The 15,772-nt window shown below is 37.8% G+C and overlaps 1 protein-coding gene across 2 annotated transcripts in view; it reads right to left on the bottom strand.

Annotated features, from left to right (window-relative positions):
- pdgfrb (platelet-derived growth factor receptor, beta polypeptide) overlaps window positions 1-11,040 on the bottom strand; it is a 44,760-nt gene extending 33,720 nt beyond the window's left edge. Inside the window, exons 1-2 of one of the 2 annotated variants that reach the window (XM_079893499.1) lie at window positions 10,583-11,040; window positions 9,262-9,470 (exon numbers count right to left, since the gene is read on the bottom strand). The gene's annotated coding sequence lies outside the window, so the exon portion shown is untranslated. The remainder of the gene's footprint in view (window positions 1-9,261; window positions 9,471-10,582) is intronic. The other variant, XM_079893501.1, reaches the window with a different exon arrangement.
- Between the last annotated feature and the right edge of the window lie 4,732 nt (window positions 11,041-15,772).

Raw genomic sequence — 15,772 nt, 5'->3', positions numbered from 1 at the left:
ATATTTTACATTGTTGCAGCTCGTCTCTTCCCAGTCTGTCAGTAAAGCTCTGTTTAGTTCCTGTCTCTATGAAGCCCCTCCTTCCGTAAAGTGCAATGTGCTCTGATTGGCCGGCTGGACCAGTGTGTTCTGATTGGTCAACCACTTCAAGTGTGTTTGTGAAATGTCCCGCCCCTTACCATAACCGTGAGTTTCAACACACTACTAACTAACTCAATCAGGCCCCGCCCCTTTATTTTGCGTATGCCTTGGGCGGGAATTATTTAAATGAGGAATATTGTGATGTGTTCATTCCAGGAAGAAAACTCAAGACTACAATCAAGGCGTTTCAGGGAGTTCAGAAACTGCTTACTAATATATAGAATAACTCCCTTTGGATTGACTTTGTAACTTTGAGGACGTTTTTTCATCCTCAAACAGCAATATTACACATTAAAGAAAGTTGAAAATGTAAAAAAGCATAATAGGACCCCATCAAGAAAAAAATCATAACCACACACACTAAACGAAATGAATACAAAAAAAAAACTCCCACTAAATTACTTGCGCAACAACAGCAGGAAATGATTCAGCACAAACTCAAAACATTGAAAAACAGAAACAGAGAAAAAGACCAGAGTTGGGGATTGTTGTAATATCTGAGATGAGTGGACGAACTCTAACATTTTATTTCTACGGCATGTACTACTTTTCTACTACTGCCTGTTTCCCTTTTTCTGCAGACCATCTTGAAGCCCTTTCACTTTGTTCCTCCAACACTGTCCATCTCTGTCATGGTTATTCTTGGTTAGTTTGGTTTCCCACTACCTAAAACCACAAGAGACCAGCAAGATATTTTCCAATCACCCTCTTACTCAAATTCGGTCAGCACTAAGTAGACCTAAAGTCTACTACTCATGCAAGCTGATCTCATCTTCTACACACTCTCTTTAACAAGGTTCAGTGGGGTTCTGTAAAGAACTCTAGAATTCTTGACTCAATTTTATGTCAACAAAAAGTTCTATATAAGGAGAAATGTCTTAAACGGGGCATGAACTGGATTATTTTATTCTTTTATAATGTTTCCTGGGGTGCCCTTATAATGTTATTATGATTTTTACATAAAAAAGTCATAATTTAGAAATAAAAGGCATTTTTCCAAGCCTGATTTAAGCCTCTGATTTGAACGCTCTGTTTGAAAGGCAAAAAAAAAAAAAGCAAACAGAACCCATTATAATCAGTGACGCTGTCTACACTGGATACAGATGACTATACAGATGTGTTTTCAGTTTCTGATGTACTTACTCCACGCTCTTGAGTCAGTCCACAACAGGACAAATGGAAGAGTGAAAGAGCTGTCCAGTTTAAACAGCTCATTAGTGTCTCTGAACAGACTTCAGAAGGATACTAGTGTCGAAAACAAGTGGATGGTTTATTCAACGGCGTCCCGGATCGCGTCAGAGGATCATATGTTTGTTCGGAGCATTTAGTTTTGTCAGCGAGGCACAGTGTAATGGAGAGTTAGCAAAGCAACTTTTGCTGAAAGGTGAAGCCTTTCTGACAGCAGCTGCATCACAAACTGTAAGTAAATGATTTCATAATGCTTTGTCTGTAAATGTCGGTTTTATATGGATAATGTTTTCAAAACACTTACTCGCATACAATAGCGAGTGGGCACTGATACGGTTTCCCATGCAATGACAGTAGCTTATCATAACAAACAGTGGCCGTTTACTGACAAGCATTAAAGGAGCCGCCCCTTAAAAACACATCATTTCAGACAGTCAGAATGAAGGTTGAAAATAATCGTTTTTCTGCATATCTATTTGATTTTTGTGTGTGCAAAACACTTATTACCATTATAAGTGAACCTCAAGGAACATATTAAAAAAAACATAAGTGAATAAATGAAATAAATAAAGAAAAGTAAATACTATGAATACTAAGACTAATGGTGCATTAATGTTAGAATTACCAGTATTATGAAATTCTGACTAATCAAAATCATTCAGATCTTTGTCAAACTCATACACTGTAAAAAATTGTTTAGAAGTGTAAAATAATGTATGCTTTACAAGAAAAAACGAATTCAGTTTTTCTACAGCAAAATTTCATGATTAATTCAATCTGTTATTTGTTGTTTCTTTGTAATTATTTGTAAAATTTACTAGCAATTTCTGAGTTAAAATTTTATAGACTATGCACCAATTTTTTTTTTTGAAGCGAGGGAAAATTAATTTTGATAAAGCGTCTCCCCTTTGATCATTGTGGTGTCATATAAAAACAAAAAATCAATAGCCATGCAATTATGATACGTTTTGTTCTTCAAAATCTAGCAAGAGAATACAATGGTGAATTAGTGTAACAATTAAGCATTTTGATAAAATTAACAATAAAGCAGTGCATATATTATTTTCGGTAAACAAAATCTCTGAATTGTCACCTCATAATTAAATGCAATTGTAAGATCCTCTGAATTCAGTCAGTTTGTTTTCATGTCGTAATAATGTACAATGTAAAAATATCTTTTTCAAAGCTGCAAGTAAAACAAAGATTATTGGAATATATTTTACAAGAAAATTCTATAAATACTTCAAAATTTCATGGTTAATGTAATGCGTTACTGATAATTTACTAGCAATTTCTGAGTGAAAATTGTTTGTACACCCATGTTTTTGGGGCGTATCGGCTGACAGCGTGTCTGGGGTTTCAGGTTGCTGGTTTGTAAAAGCATCTGTGAGGAGTGCAGAAATAAGTGTGGTGAGGAGGAGCAGCGAGTGTGTTTCATGTGGGAGGCAGCATCACTCACATTAACTGTTCTCTCCTCTCAACTCATTAAGGATGAATTGTTATGGAAAAAAAGCATTTAGAAACATCCCACATTAAACAGGCGAATCCACAAGTTAAAGTTCGCCTCCTTTTTCTCCCGGTTTCTCGTAATTCTCCAAAGCACTGCACAATTTTGACTTTATGGTCATGTTTATAACTTTTCGGGCAGACTCTGAGTGACTCGGAGCCAGAGAGATGTCACCAGAGAATGCCAGAAAGTTCCATTCCGGATGCCGAGGAACTGGGAAAAGCTGCAGCCTGAAGCTATTGGCCACATCTGGAGTTTCAGACCCTTTCCCAAACACAGATGCTGAAGCCATTAAGGGTGCGATGAAGCACTGCGACACAACGTCTAACATTGTCCACACAACGTCAATAGCTCAATGTGTTTTTGACTGACAGGAGAGTATTTGCTGTATTCTTTTAATGTAAATGTAATAAATGCATGTTTTGCATGATATTCATTTTTAAACAATTGAGGACACTAGAAAGACTTCAGCATTGAGCAAAATTCAGAATCGAAGAACCGACTCCTTTTCAGTTCATGAGCGTGCATTTAAATTGAATTGGCAACAACGCACTGGAAGTTGAATTGTAATGACAGGAAGAGGAATTTACTGAACTTCAATTCAACACAGCTAATGCATTTTGGTCTATAGACGTGGCTCGCAATTCTCTTTCAGTGCACATCTCTGGGATTTTTTTTCACCTGGTTTATGGTCCAGCAGGTGAAAAGGGTTTTTTTTTTTTATTTTTTTTTATTTTTTTTTACAAAACACCAACCGTAAGTTAACTATGACCAACAAGTGATGCGTGCCTTGGTAAACACCACTAAACAATTATTAAAAAAGCCAAAGATGGAATGACTCTGAAAGATAACACAGTCACAGTCAAAAACATAAACTCATCAAACCAAACCCCAACCCGTCGAACACCCCCACATCAGAAACACTCAGAGAGACAGCTTTAAATGATTACAGCTCAAACTCGGACTCACGGTTCAACCAGCCTGCTATCAGAGCAACAGAGAAGGAAAGGAAATGAAGGATGAGGAAGTGGCTTTAGCATTCCTGTGGTGATGGGAGGGATGATGAGCGTAAGACCAGAAACACACTCGACACAAGTACACATGCCTGGTCAACACTTTGCAAGTGTGCAATCTCAAAGTGATACTTAGGGCCATTTTTAACAGCTCGATCCAGCGCAAACCCTCAAACTACTGTCAGGATTTTATCAAAACCACGCAGTGAAAAATTGGAGCTGAAAAGGCGTGGACACAGTTATTTTTGCGGCTGATCTTATTGCATATTTTGTCGGAGTTTCCCCTTCAGATGCAAAATTTATGAGAGGAGAGTATTTAAAATAATCATGCACGGGGATTCACTAAGGTTTGGGCTCGTCAATTTACTGGTATTTACACCATTATTTACCACCCCAAAAAAGCATGTCTTAAACCAGACACTAATTTGCTGTTCTTATGGTAGATTGTGGTCATTATGTAAATTATGCTCTTTAATTTGCCAGTGGTCAGTAGATCACGAGCAGAACTTTCCACTCCCATTGGCACTTTTTTGGAATTGCTCTGTGTTAATTTGCCCTGTTTAGTAAACCTGACCCTTAATGTGCCTTAAAGGAACATGCCGACTTTTTGGGACTTTAGCTTATTCACCGTATCCCCCAGAGTTAGATAAGTCCATACATACCCTTTTCATCTCAGTGCGTGCCGTAACTCTGTCTGACGCACACACTGCTAGCCTAGCTTAGCACAAAGACTGGAGGTAAATGGCTCCAGCTAGCATACTGCTCCCAATAAGTGACAAAATATAGTTTGTATAGTCACAGCGTGTACAAATAACAAGGTCACATGAGACACAGCCATCTTCTAACCGTATACATACTGGGAACTATATTCTCAGAAGGCGAAGCACTGCTACTTGGGCAGAGTAGCTTAGCACAATATCTTTGTGCTAAGCTAGGCTAGCGGTGGGTGCGTCAGACAGAGTTACGGCACGCACATGAAAACGCACGCAGATGAAAAGGGTATGTATGGACTTATTTAACTCTGGGGGATACGGTGAATGAGCTAAAGTCCAAAAAAGTCGGCGTGTTCCTTTAAAGGGGGGGTGAAATGCTCATTTTCACTCAATCTCCTGTTAATCTTGAGTACCTATAGAGTAGTATAGCATCCTTCATATCTCCAAAAAGTCTTTAGTTTTATTATATTTATAAAAGAAAGATAGGCTGTACCGAGTCTTTCCGGAAAAAACCGAGCGTCTGGAGGCGGGTCGTGTGGGCGAAGCCAGAGCCATAGAGAGAATCCGTCGATCTGGGCTTTGTTTATAAAACATTCATCGTCGAAATGCAGGGAACAAACAGTCTACACAACTCGTTTTTGCCCCGGAAAAACAATCTGCATCCACTGTTCCTAACGCTGGGTTCTTTGGGAAGCTGAACATGGTAAGCTTTCCCTCACATCCAAAAACACACTATGCAGCGCTGCCGATGATTTCCTGTTGAAGCGCGTTGATGTGCGCGGTCTCGCTCTCCTCTGGTCGACGTGTGCGCGGGCGAGCTTTTCCGGGAGAAATGCTCATATAAGGAGTTCCACTCTGGTCTACGTCATTAGATCCACGGTCGAAAAAAAACCAGCCGAAACTTGTACCAACCCGGAAGTAAGATTTTCGTCACAGAAATTCTCCGTTATTCGTCCAAAATATTTTTTAAAAACTTTGGCCATGTTAAGCATGAGAATCCATCTCTTTAACACTGTAAACAACTCTGAATACATGAAACACCATTGTACCCCCCCTTTAATAGCTATGTTTCCATCCACGTAACTTTGGAAACTTTGATGGAAATGCCAAGATGTACATAAATCTTAAAACGTGCATTAAAAAAAATGTATGGTATGAGGTGGATCATTATTTTTTTTGGTAAGAACATTTTTACTTAAACTATGATGGAAACACATTTAAATCGAAAACTCACATGACTGCCTCAACAGATGATGTGATTTATAACTGGACTAACCAGCGGACCGATCTCATTGCACACCATCTCAAATATTGGCAAATTAATTTGCATATTTGGATATAAATATAGCTATTGCATTATTGTCACAGTAGAAAACGTTGGAACTAAAGGGGGTGATAATGTTTCCTGTGGATTTAAACTGAATGTGTTATTATTCAGGAGGATAGATATAAACACATCAACGGTTTAACTAACTTTGCCATGACTGTAGTAGTTTGTTTACACACATCTATAATGCTCCTTGTGGCAACACTGAGAATGCAACTTGGTCAGACACATTTATTAATGTAGCAATGCATGAAATCAAACTTGTGTAGCTACAAGCATTTGCATTGAAATATGCAATTTATGCAATATGAAATATGCGGAAACACAACAAACCGTCATGCATACAAACACTCACATGCCAATCCAAACACACACACAAACACACACATACAGTGTTCTTGTTTTTCTTAAAGAGAGCTATCTAAAGGAAGTCTGTTCATATTTTCTTTGGTCTGCTAAGCCAGTTTTCCTAGTCGAACCCAACACTGTCTCCCTGTGTCTCTGTTTGACTTGGACTGAGTGCAGAGAGACAGACAGAAATGCAGCTCATTTAGACTGATGAAGATAGCATCATCTGTCTTTCTTTCTGCATTTTTAATAGTAATAGTCGTTGGTCCTCATTGTTATTTCTGTGTGCCGTAATCTTTAGTGGTCATTAACCGCAGGATACAGCAGATTAAACAGACACTTGAGTGAACGAGTGAAGGAACTTCACCCTGAGGAAAGAAGAAAAACTTCTGTTTGAGTGCCGAAGGAGACTAAAATCTGAATTATACCAATGTTTCTTTGCCATCTGCCATGGTAATATCTTAATATAATTTTTTTTATGGGCATTTACCATGGTAATACTATAGTTTTTATTATTATTATTATTATTATTATTATTATAATCCATACTAATACTAATATCTTGATTTTTGGACAATTTGCAAGGAAATAAAATGGAAAACCATTAAATATGTTTTAAGATATTTCATTTTTGCATATCCTGGATAATACCATGATGATATTGGTAAATTGGATATTGATATACTTATAAGAGAACTCAGGAGAAAAGAGGATGGATGGATAGAAGGAAGGGTAGATGTTTTTAAAATAAACTTTTTTAATTAGAACTTCATTGTCAATGTGCAGAATACTAGTATAGAGTCAATGAATGAATGACCGAATGAATGAATGACCGAATGAATGAATGAATGACCGAATGAATGAATGAATGAATGACCGAATGAATGACTGAATGAATGACCTAATATTTGAACGAATGACAGAATGAATGACCCAATAAATGAATGAATGAATGCCCAAATGAATGACCCAATGAATGATTGACCCAATGAATGATTGCCCGAATGAATGAATGAATGAATGAGTAAATGACGAATGAATAAATGAATGAATGAATGACCTAATAATTGAATGAATGACAGAATGAATGAATGACCCAATAAATGAATGACCTAACAAATGAATTACCTAATTAAAGAATGAATGACCCAATGAATGAATGAATTAATGACTAAACAAATGACCTAATGAATGAATGACCCAATAAATGAATGAATGAATGACTGAATGAATGAAAGGCTGAATGAATGAATGAATAAATTAATGACTGAATGAATTAATGACTAATAGTTTTTTATTTAGAATATTCAACTTGTCATTGTGCAAAGCCAATTAAATGAAGTGCAAAATTCAGAATTAAATAATAACATTGAAATTAATGAATGAATGAATTTTTAAACATTTAAAAGCCTATCAAGGGACAAATGTCGCAAATGAACTATTAGCTAGAGGCATATACATAGTTTATCTGCTGTTAAGTTTAATATTAATGGTATTCTGTGTTGTGCCGTTGAAGGAACCGAGCACTCAAAGATGCACTTCCTGAAGTGTTTTGTATGTTCCGTGACTCAAGCGCAGCAGATCATGTCGGCACACGGGGGTCTTTGCGGTTCTGCCTGACCCTGTTCATGAGCTCCACTCATCCGCTGCTAATGGGGAGCACATTTTTCATGGGACTGGTATGCGGCCCAGATGGGGGGGGGGGGGTCAGGAAACAGCTGGTGACGCAACAGTCATAGAGCGATCCTTCCGTCCCAACGTCAACAACTCAATCCTATCACAGATATCGCATACACTCATGTCTTACTCACATGCGTGACTAATAACAGCACATTCTAGAAGAACTGGACAGAAACTCATCATGATACAATGAGTTGAATGAGAACCGCATGAGTAATGGGACTTTCTAGGACGCCGTGCCATGAAGGTTCTGCACCAGCGCATTAGCATACGAGAGCTTTGGAAACTGAGATCAGCTGTTGAACATCTGTGTGCCTTACAGCCCAGACTGATCGAAATATATACAAAGTCCTACGCTTAAGATAACTGTCAGTGCCAATGAACTACAACTGGCTCTGACTTTTACAAATGTTTGGGTTGCAGTGAAAAATAATTCATACACAATAGATTTTTGTAAACACTGCATATTTCATATATATATTTATGTGTGTATATACATGTATATATATATATATATATATATATATATAAATATATATAGTTTTTTGGGGGACAAAGGCTCATCATGATGATCTAAACAATGTGACATTTTCTTTATGTTTTTATCTAAATGTTTGTAAGCAGCATATGATAAAAGTCATGAATATAAACACCACCTAGATTCTGGTATGCAGCCGGCCTTTAAATGCTGTTATACGACACACAAACACTGCTGAGAAAAGACAGCAGAAGCGTTCAAATAAACCATCCGTACCGCACTTCAACACACACAGAGGACAACACTACATTACAACACCTCACAAACCAAAATAAACATCTGTGAAGTCTCACCGTAGTTGACGACCGTGTGTAAGTGCGTTCAAACACAGGCTGTAAAACACAGATTTGTTTGCTCTCGCTGAACTCAGCACATTCTCGTTCAAATGCAAAGTGTTTAACACACAAACAAACGGCAGGATTGAGCTTTTCCCAAATAAAAGCAGAAAAAGTCTCACGGAGAGTCTCTCAGATGAGATAAATCTCACAAGCCCACTAATGGCCATCTATCATCGCCCACATCTGGATGAAAACGATAAACTTCTCCGTGACAGAACGAGCATTAACCTTCAATAACGTGAGAGGGTTACAAATGTCCTCAAAACAAAGTTCAGGCTATAATCGTCAACCATCTACAGTAACTTCTGGAAAATATCACAAATCTGCTGACCAGCTTCTTTTACAGCTTTGCTTTTCCCTGTCGTTCACTAACACTACAAAAAATACATCAAATCAGCGTTTTTTTTCCAGCTCCTCATGGAGGAAAACCCGACGGAAACGACAGTTAAATCCACTCCCATCTCTCACCTTTAGCAGCGCAGACGCCTGGACGTCAGATCAAAAGCATGTCTAGGAAAAGCCTGTGTTCCTGCTAACTTCTCGCTGTATGCCTCTGCTCGTCTCTCTCTCGACGTGTGGCGTTTTGTAGTGGTCTCTCGTACAGCTGCGTGAGGGAGGGATGGAGCTAAAGCTTCGGTCTCCAGGGTCCCAGACGGAGAGGAGGTTGGGCAGCAGATCTGTTTATTTAGTCAAATGACCACAGCAGGGTTCACTCACTCGCTAGTAAAACCAACATCCCTACAAAGGTAACACAGATTAAAGCCTAATGCAGTTAATGACAGAAAAGTCACAGATGAGATCTCTTTAATGTCTTGACTAGTCCTGCAAAGAGAGAGTTTTGCTTAAGTCTCAAGTTTCTTCTGAGAAAGATCCCAATAATCTCACATGTGTCTCCTTTTAGAGTTTTGAGAAGAATCTCAACAATGTCTCAAACTGTGCCCAGATTTCAATCTGCACTGAATGATCTGAGCATTTTATTGCTTTCTGGACGATGAGCAGTGGTTCATTCGGGTCTGTTTTAAGAGAAACATCTTTATTTTTTACTTTATTTACTTAAGTGAGTAAGTGAGAACACCATTACACTCCTGTTCAAAAGTTTGGGGTCTGACAGATTTTTTAATGTTTTTGAAAGCAGCCTATGCTCACCAAGGCTCCATTTATTTGATCAAAAATACAGTAAAAACAGAAATATTGTGAAATATTATTGCAATTCAAAATAAATGTCTTCTGTCTGAATATATTTTAAAATATCATTTATTTCTGCGATGCAAAGCTGAATTTTCAGCATCATTACTACAGTCGTCACTGTCACATGATCATTATAATATGATGATTTGCTGCTTAAGAAACGATTCTGATTATTATCAATGTTGAAAACAGTTCATATTTTTGCAGAAACTGTGATGCAGTGAGGAATTGAATGGACATTATAAAATATTAATATTTCTATATAATATAAATGATATATAAATATATACAGTATATACATGCAAATATTTCTTAAATAAATACATGCATGTGTGTGTATTTGTATATACAAAATAATTATACACAGTACACACACATATATTATGTAAACACAGACTTTTATTTTGGATGAGATTAATCTTTTCACAGCCCTAAATCTTTTGAAGCGTTATACATTTCTCTACTGTCACTTTTGATCATTTTAATGAGTACTTGCTGAATAAAAGTATCATTTTCTTTAAAAACTTTGAACAGTAGTTCATGAGCTATGAAAGAGCAACCTGTGAGCAATGACATTTCCCTGAAAACAAAGACAGCGTACCGTGTGGAGAAGGTGTCTTTCTTCCAGAGGTTTAGTAGACCTGAGGAAACACAACAACACGAGCCCAGCCAGAACTCCTCAGCAACAGTCGCCCGTTTCTGTTTCGCTGAAAACACGAGCCGCAGGGAAATGAGATGGATTTTGGCAACTCTCACAATGAACGGCCCTGCTGAAGAGAAGAAAAGGAGAAGAAACAAAAAGAGGAGAGAAAGTTCTTTTCAGTGCAGAAAAGCACTCTGTGCAGACGGCACTCAAGCCAAAAAAAAAAAAAAAAAATGGAAAATGCAATGGAATAAAGTGCGGTTTTGGTGGAGGGAAGGTGTGTCAATAGCAGCATACGGTGCTGAGAGCTCACGCATACACATATACAAAGTATGAGGGTCTGTTTTCAATCTTGGCTTTTTCTGCTCTCTCTCTCTCTCTGCCGGGCAGCAAGCAGTGTAGCTTGCAAATTCATAACAACATCCAACAGCTGAGTAAGACCTTTTCGCTTTATTACACAGAGAGAGAGAGAGAGAGAGAGAGAGAGAGAGAGAGAGAGAGAGAGAGAGAGAGAGAGAGAGAGAGAGAGAGTTATTGGCATTCGTCCTGTAATTGCGTGAGTGAACACAAAATGTCCTGATCAACTGAGACTCATTAGAGGCCTTGAACAGACACACAGGAGCTACAACAACAAGCTACACACAAAAGTGCAGGAATAAAAGGTTCTGTGCCAAAGAATTACAATGCTGGCTTGTCACAGACATTTTGTTTTCGTACATTCTTGGGCTTAGTTGTTTTTTTTTTCAGCTTAAGATGTTGAAATGCAAAATATGATTGCTCTATCACATTCGTATTAAAGGGATAGTTCATCCAAAAATAAATATATTTTTTGAAGAATATGGGTAACCAAACAGTTGATGGACCCCATTGACTTCCATATGGGAAAAAAAAAAAATACTATGCAAGTCAATGGGGCTCATAAACTGTTTGGTTACAGACATTCTTCAAAATATCTTCTTTTGTGTTAAGCAAAAGATAGAAATTCATAGGTTTGGAAGAACTTAAGGGTGAGTAAACGGCTGTTTCCATCTAAAGTTGTGAATTTAACTTATGCAAAATGGGAATATTGCATAAAACATTTGCAAATAAAGCAGCATTACCATCCAGTGATAGAAGAGAACAAAATCGTCACTTCCTGATAAACTGGCCCTAAATATAGAAGTAGAAGCCATGTATATAATAATTTTCATATAATAAATTACTTGCGTCTCAGAGGGCGCAGACGAAACGCAATAATTTGGAGGAAGATGCAGATGCTGTGCAAAAAAGATCGGTCTGCTAGTTAGTCCAGTTATGTCGTCCCGTCTAATTTATTCGTTAAATGTAGCTATGTTTCCATCACCCTGTTTTTATGTGCATTTTGCAGTATTGCATCAGACACAAGTGATGGAAACGGCACATTTTGAAAAAAAAAATCCATTTGCAAAAAGTTTTTACGCTCGCTTGAGGTGGTTTTTGTCTTTGAAATAGAGTTAATGCGAATAATGGGAGATGGAAACACATTTGCCGAATAAAGTAGAAATGTAGCAAACATTAAACCCACGTGACTAATCGGCTGTTTCCGCCAATTGTGTTTTATTTACTGTAGGTTAACAATACCACCCTATACCGTCATGCGCTCAAACAACTTAAAGAGTTAATTTTTTGTGGGAACACTGAAAAGATTTGCTTCACGTTTGGATGGAAACCCAGCTAGTTTAAACACGTTTCTTATCGAACCGACTCAAATGAGCGCATATGTTTTTTGTGTGCACATTTTTAGAATTTATGCACATCTTGGCGTTTCCATCCAGCAGTTTTTTATGCGATATCCCAAAATGAGCATAAAACAAGTGGATGGAAACCGCTACTGATGACAGGATTTTCATTTTTGGGTGAACTATCCCTTTAAGTACAGCAGTCATTTTGTTGTTACTGGGTTTCTGCTTTTGTAGTAAAATAAGAAAAATTACCTACTTAAAATACTAAAAAAAATTCTTACAATACTAAAAAAATTACCTACTTACCTACTTAAAATAAGAAAAATTACTTCAAAGCCCCAAATAACTTCATTAGCCTACAATTTGTGTGACAAAGTTGACAAAAAATAGATAGGCCTACATAATAAAAAAAATAATAAAAAATGATGAAACTCGATCAATCAACTCACCAGAGTCTGTGTGGCCTTGTTGAATTATAGTAACGTTTGGTGCATATTAACAGATATTGCCTGATTTTACAAAAAAAAAAAAAATCATATCTGACGTGTTCACCACAAGCACCGACCCGCATCTGTAAACGTTTATTACGCTAAACGTTAAAAGAGCCTTTTCACACCAAAGACAGCTTTAACGATAAACGTAACAAAACATCGTTTTAAAATGGTTTAACACCACAACTATAACGATAACTACACGGAGAGACGGTGTCGTTGGAATCAACGACATTTTTCCAGCTGATGAACAATAAAAAACATTGACAGCCTATCACAATCTTACTTTAAAGAGCTCGAGCATTTCAAGCGGCTGACAACATTACGGCAGCGCGCGCTTTAGATATCGCTCTTGGTGTGAACGGTCCTTCAGTAGAAAAATATATTTACATTTCACATTTAGTCATTTAGCAGACGCTTTTGTCCAAAGCGACTTACCAATTAGGACTAAATTAAGCGAGTCATCGTGAAGAGGCAAAAAAAACAACGCAAGAAGTGCTCAAAATACGAAGTTCAGGCATTGTTCAGAGTAGCATAAGCCTGATAAGCGAGGATTTAAAGGAAAAGGAAAGATTTTTTTTAATTATTATTTTTTTAATGAGGTTAAGTGCTCACGGCAGAGATGGGTTTTCAGCTGTCTTTTGAATGTTGTCAGGGATTCTGCATTCCGGATGAGGGAGGGGAGAGCGTTCCACCAGCATGGAACTGTGAATGAGAATGTTCTGGAAAGTGATTTTGTGGCTTTCTGTGATGGAACCACGAGCTCGTTGACCGATCGTAGGCTTCTGGTAGGGATGTAGACTCATAGGAGTGAGTGAAAGTAGGAGGGAGCTGACCCTGTGATAGATCTGTAAGCAAGCGTCAATGCCTTGAACTTGATGCGAACAGCGAGAGGTAGCCAGTGCAGAGAGATGAACAGAGGAGTGACGTGGGCCCTTTTGGACTCGTTGAAGACGAGCTGCAGCATTCTGAATCATTTGTAGAGGTTTAGTTGCACATGATGGAAGTCCAGCCAGAAGAGCATTGCAGTAGTCAAGCCTATGATGACCAGGGCCTGGACGAGAAGTTGTGTTGCATGCTCAGTTAGGAAAGGCCTGATCTTCCTGATGTTGTGCAGTGCAAACCTGCATGATCGAGCTGTCTTTGAAATGTGATCTGTGAAGGTCAGCTGGTCATCAAATGTTACTCCAAGATTTCTGACCGACCTTGATATATACACATGTTTATATTTATATTACTCATGACACGCAAATGAGACGAGCTCTTGTGTGTATTGATGGGCATGTTCTGACTGACTCACAAAGCCAATTTCCGTCCTTCGAAACCTTTACGAATTTTTTTTTATTCAAATCGAGGCTTTGGAGCATGATTCAAAGTCATGTGATCCGCGAGACACAGACATCAGTTGGCAGGAACAGCATTCAACTAAAAATGTATATAATAAATTATTAATTAAATTAATTATTTATAATAAATTAATTAATTACAAAAGGATTATAATAATGAAAAAATATTATAAATATAATATTTAGTTATTTGACTCATTGAATGCTGCATGATCAGGTAGGCTACAATAAGCTGCACAATAAGTTAAATTAGTAAAAAATAAATAAATTAATAAGCAAACCACACCACTGGAATTATATTAGATAGGAATATGCATGTGAGCTTAATATTTGGTTTATTTCTAAAACAGTTCAGCTGAAACTTTCTTTAATACTCTTCTCTCACAAATGCAAGGTCATTTTAGTTTTACATGCAGCATTAATTTCAAAGAAACTGATTGAAAATGCAGATGCAAGATGTAGCCTAATTTGGTTCAGCGGCCGAGTCTGACATCAATAAACTGGAATAAAACTATAAAAGTGAGTCATGTTTAAAAAAAAGAAAAGAAAAAAAGAGTTTGGGACACTCATAAATACTATTTTGTTTTAAGGAAGGAACAAACTGTCCAAATACACAAAGTTATTAAAATCTGTCTGTTAGCTTTATTCGCTGAATCAGAAAACAACAGTTTCAGAGAAACGTCAACACAGCGCTGAATCTGTGAAACGTATGGTTTAGTCCATCTGTGAAGGGCCTGGAAATATCATCTGCCCCTCTCAGTAAACACTAAACATCCTCTAATTACAAACAATGTGAACGAGACGAGATAAGTTTGATTAAACTCTATGACCACACACGAGCCGAATGCAGATGGACCAGATACGTTAACAGTAGCTATTCATCCTCATGTGTGTCTGACAGCATGTCCCACACACACTAACATGTGCAGAAAATATACACAAACATATGCAGCAAAACACACACACACACACACACACACACACACACAAAACATACTGTCTGTCTTTATGATGTTCTGTGACCTACTGACTGAGCATTTATTTGTCTTTTCCACAGTCCAACAAACATTGGTCTGAGTGAGAGAGAGAGAGAAAAATAATCTGTCAAAGGAGAGAGAAAATAGACTTTAAGGTGAAAATGTTGATGTCTGTAGTATGAGCACACAGCACTAAAATGAGTGTCTGTTAGCAGTTTCATCCAAAACTCTCCTGCCTCAGAGATTCTGACATCCGTTGCACATAAACACTGACCCAGGATCAGCTCTCCTGTGGCTCAGACTCACATTGTTGGTTTGGTTGAGGCATGTAATGCTGATCTTGGGTCAGTAAACGCTCTCATTAGTCAGACTGAGTTGAGGACAGTAAACAAAAGCACCGGAGCATGTGGCTCTCTGCATTCTCTCACAGCTCGCTTTATCTGCAGCCCGTCTCATAAAGAGCCACTGAAGGAACTAATTGGTCAGGCCTCTGTCAGTAAATGGTGGGTGTGTGTGTGTGTGTGTGTGTGTCCTTTGGGAGGAGGAGGTGCTTCCTTTTAAAGTCTCTAAAGTTGGAATGTCACAGTAACACACTCAACTAAAAAACAGCTCATTAACACACACACACACACAC

This window comes from Squalius cephalus, assembly GCF_949319135.1.
Source record: "Squalius cephalus genome assembly, chromosome: 14".
Classification (NCBI taxonomy): Eukaryota; Metazoa; Chordata; class Actinopteri; order Cypriniformes; family Leuciscidae; genus Squalius; species Squalius cephalus.
Note: the sequence above shows the minus strand (reverse complement) of the source record. Positions and strands in the feature narration are given on the sequence as shown.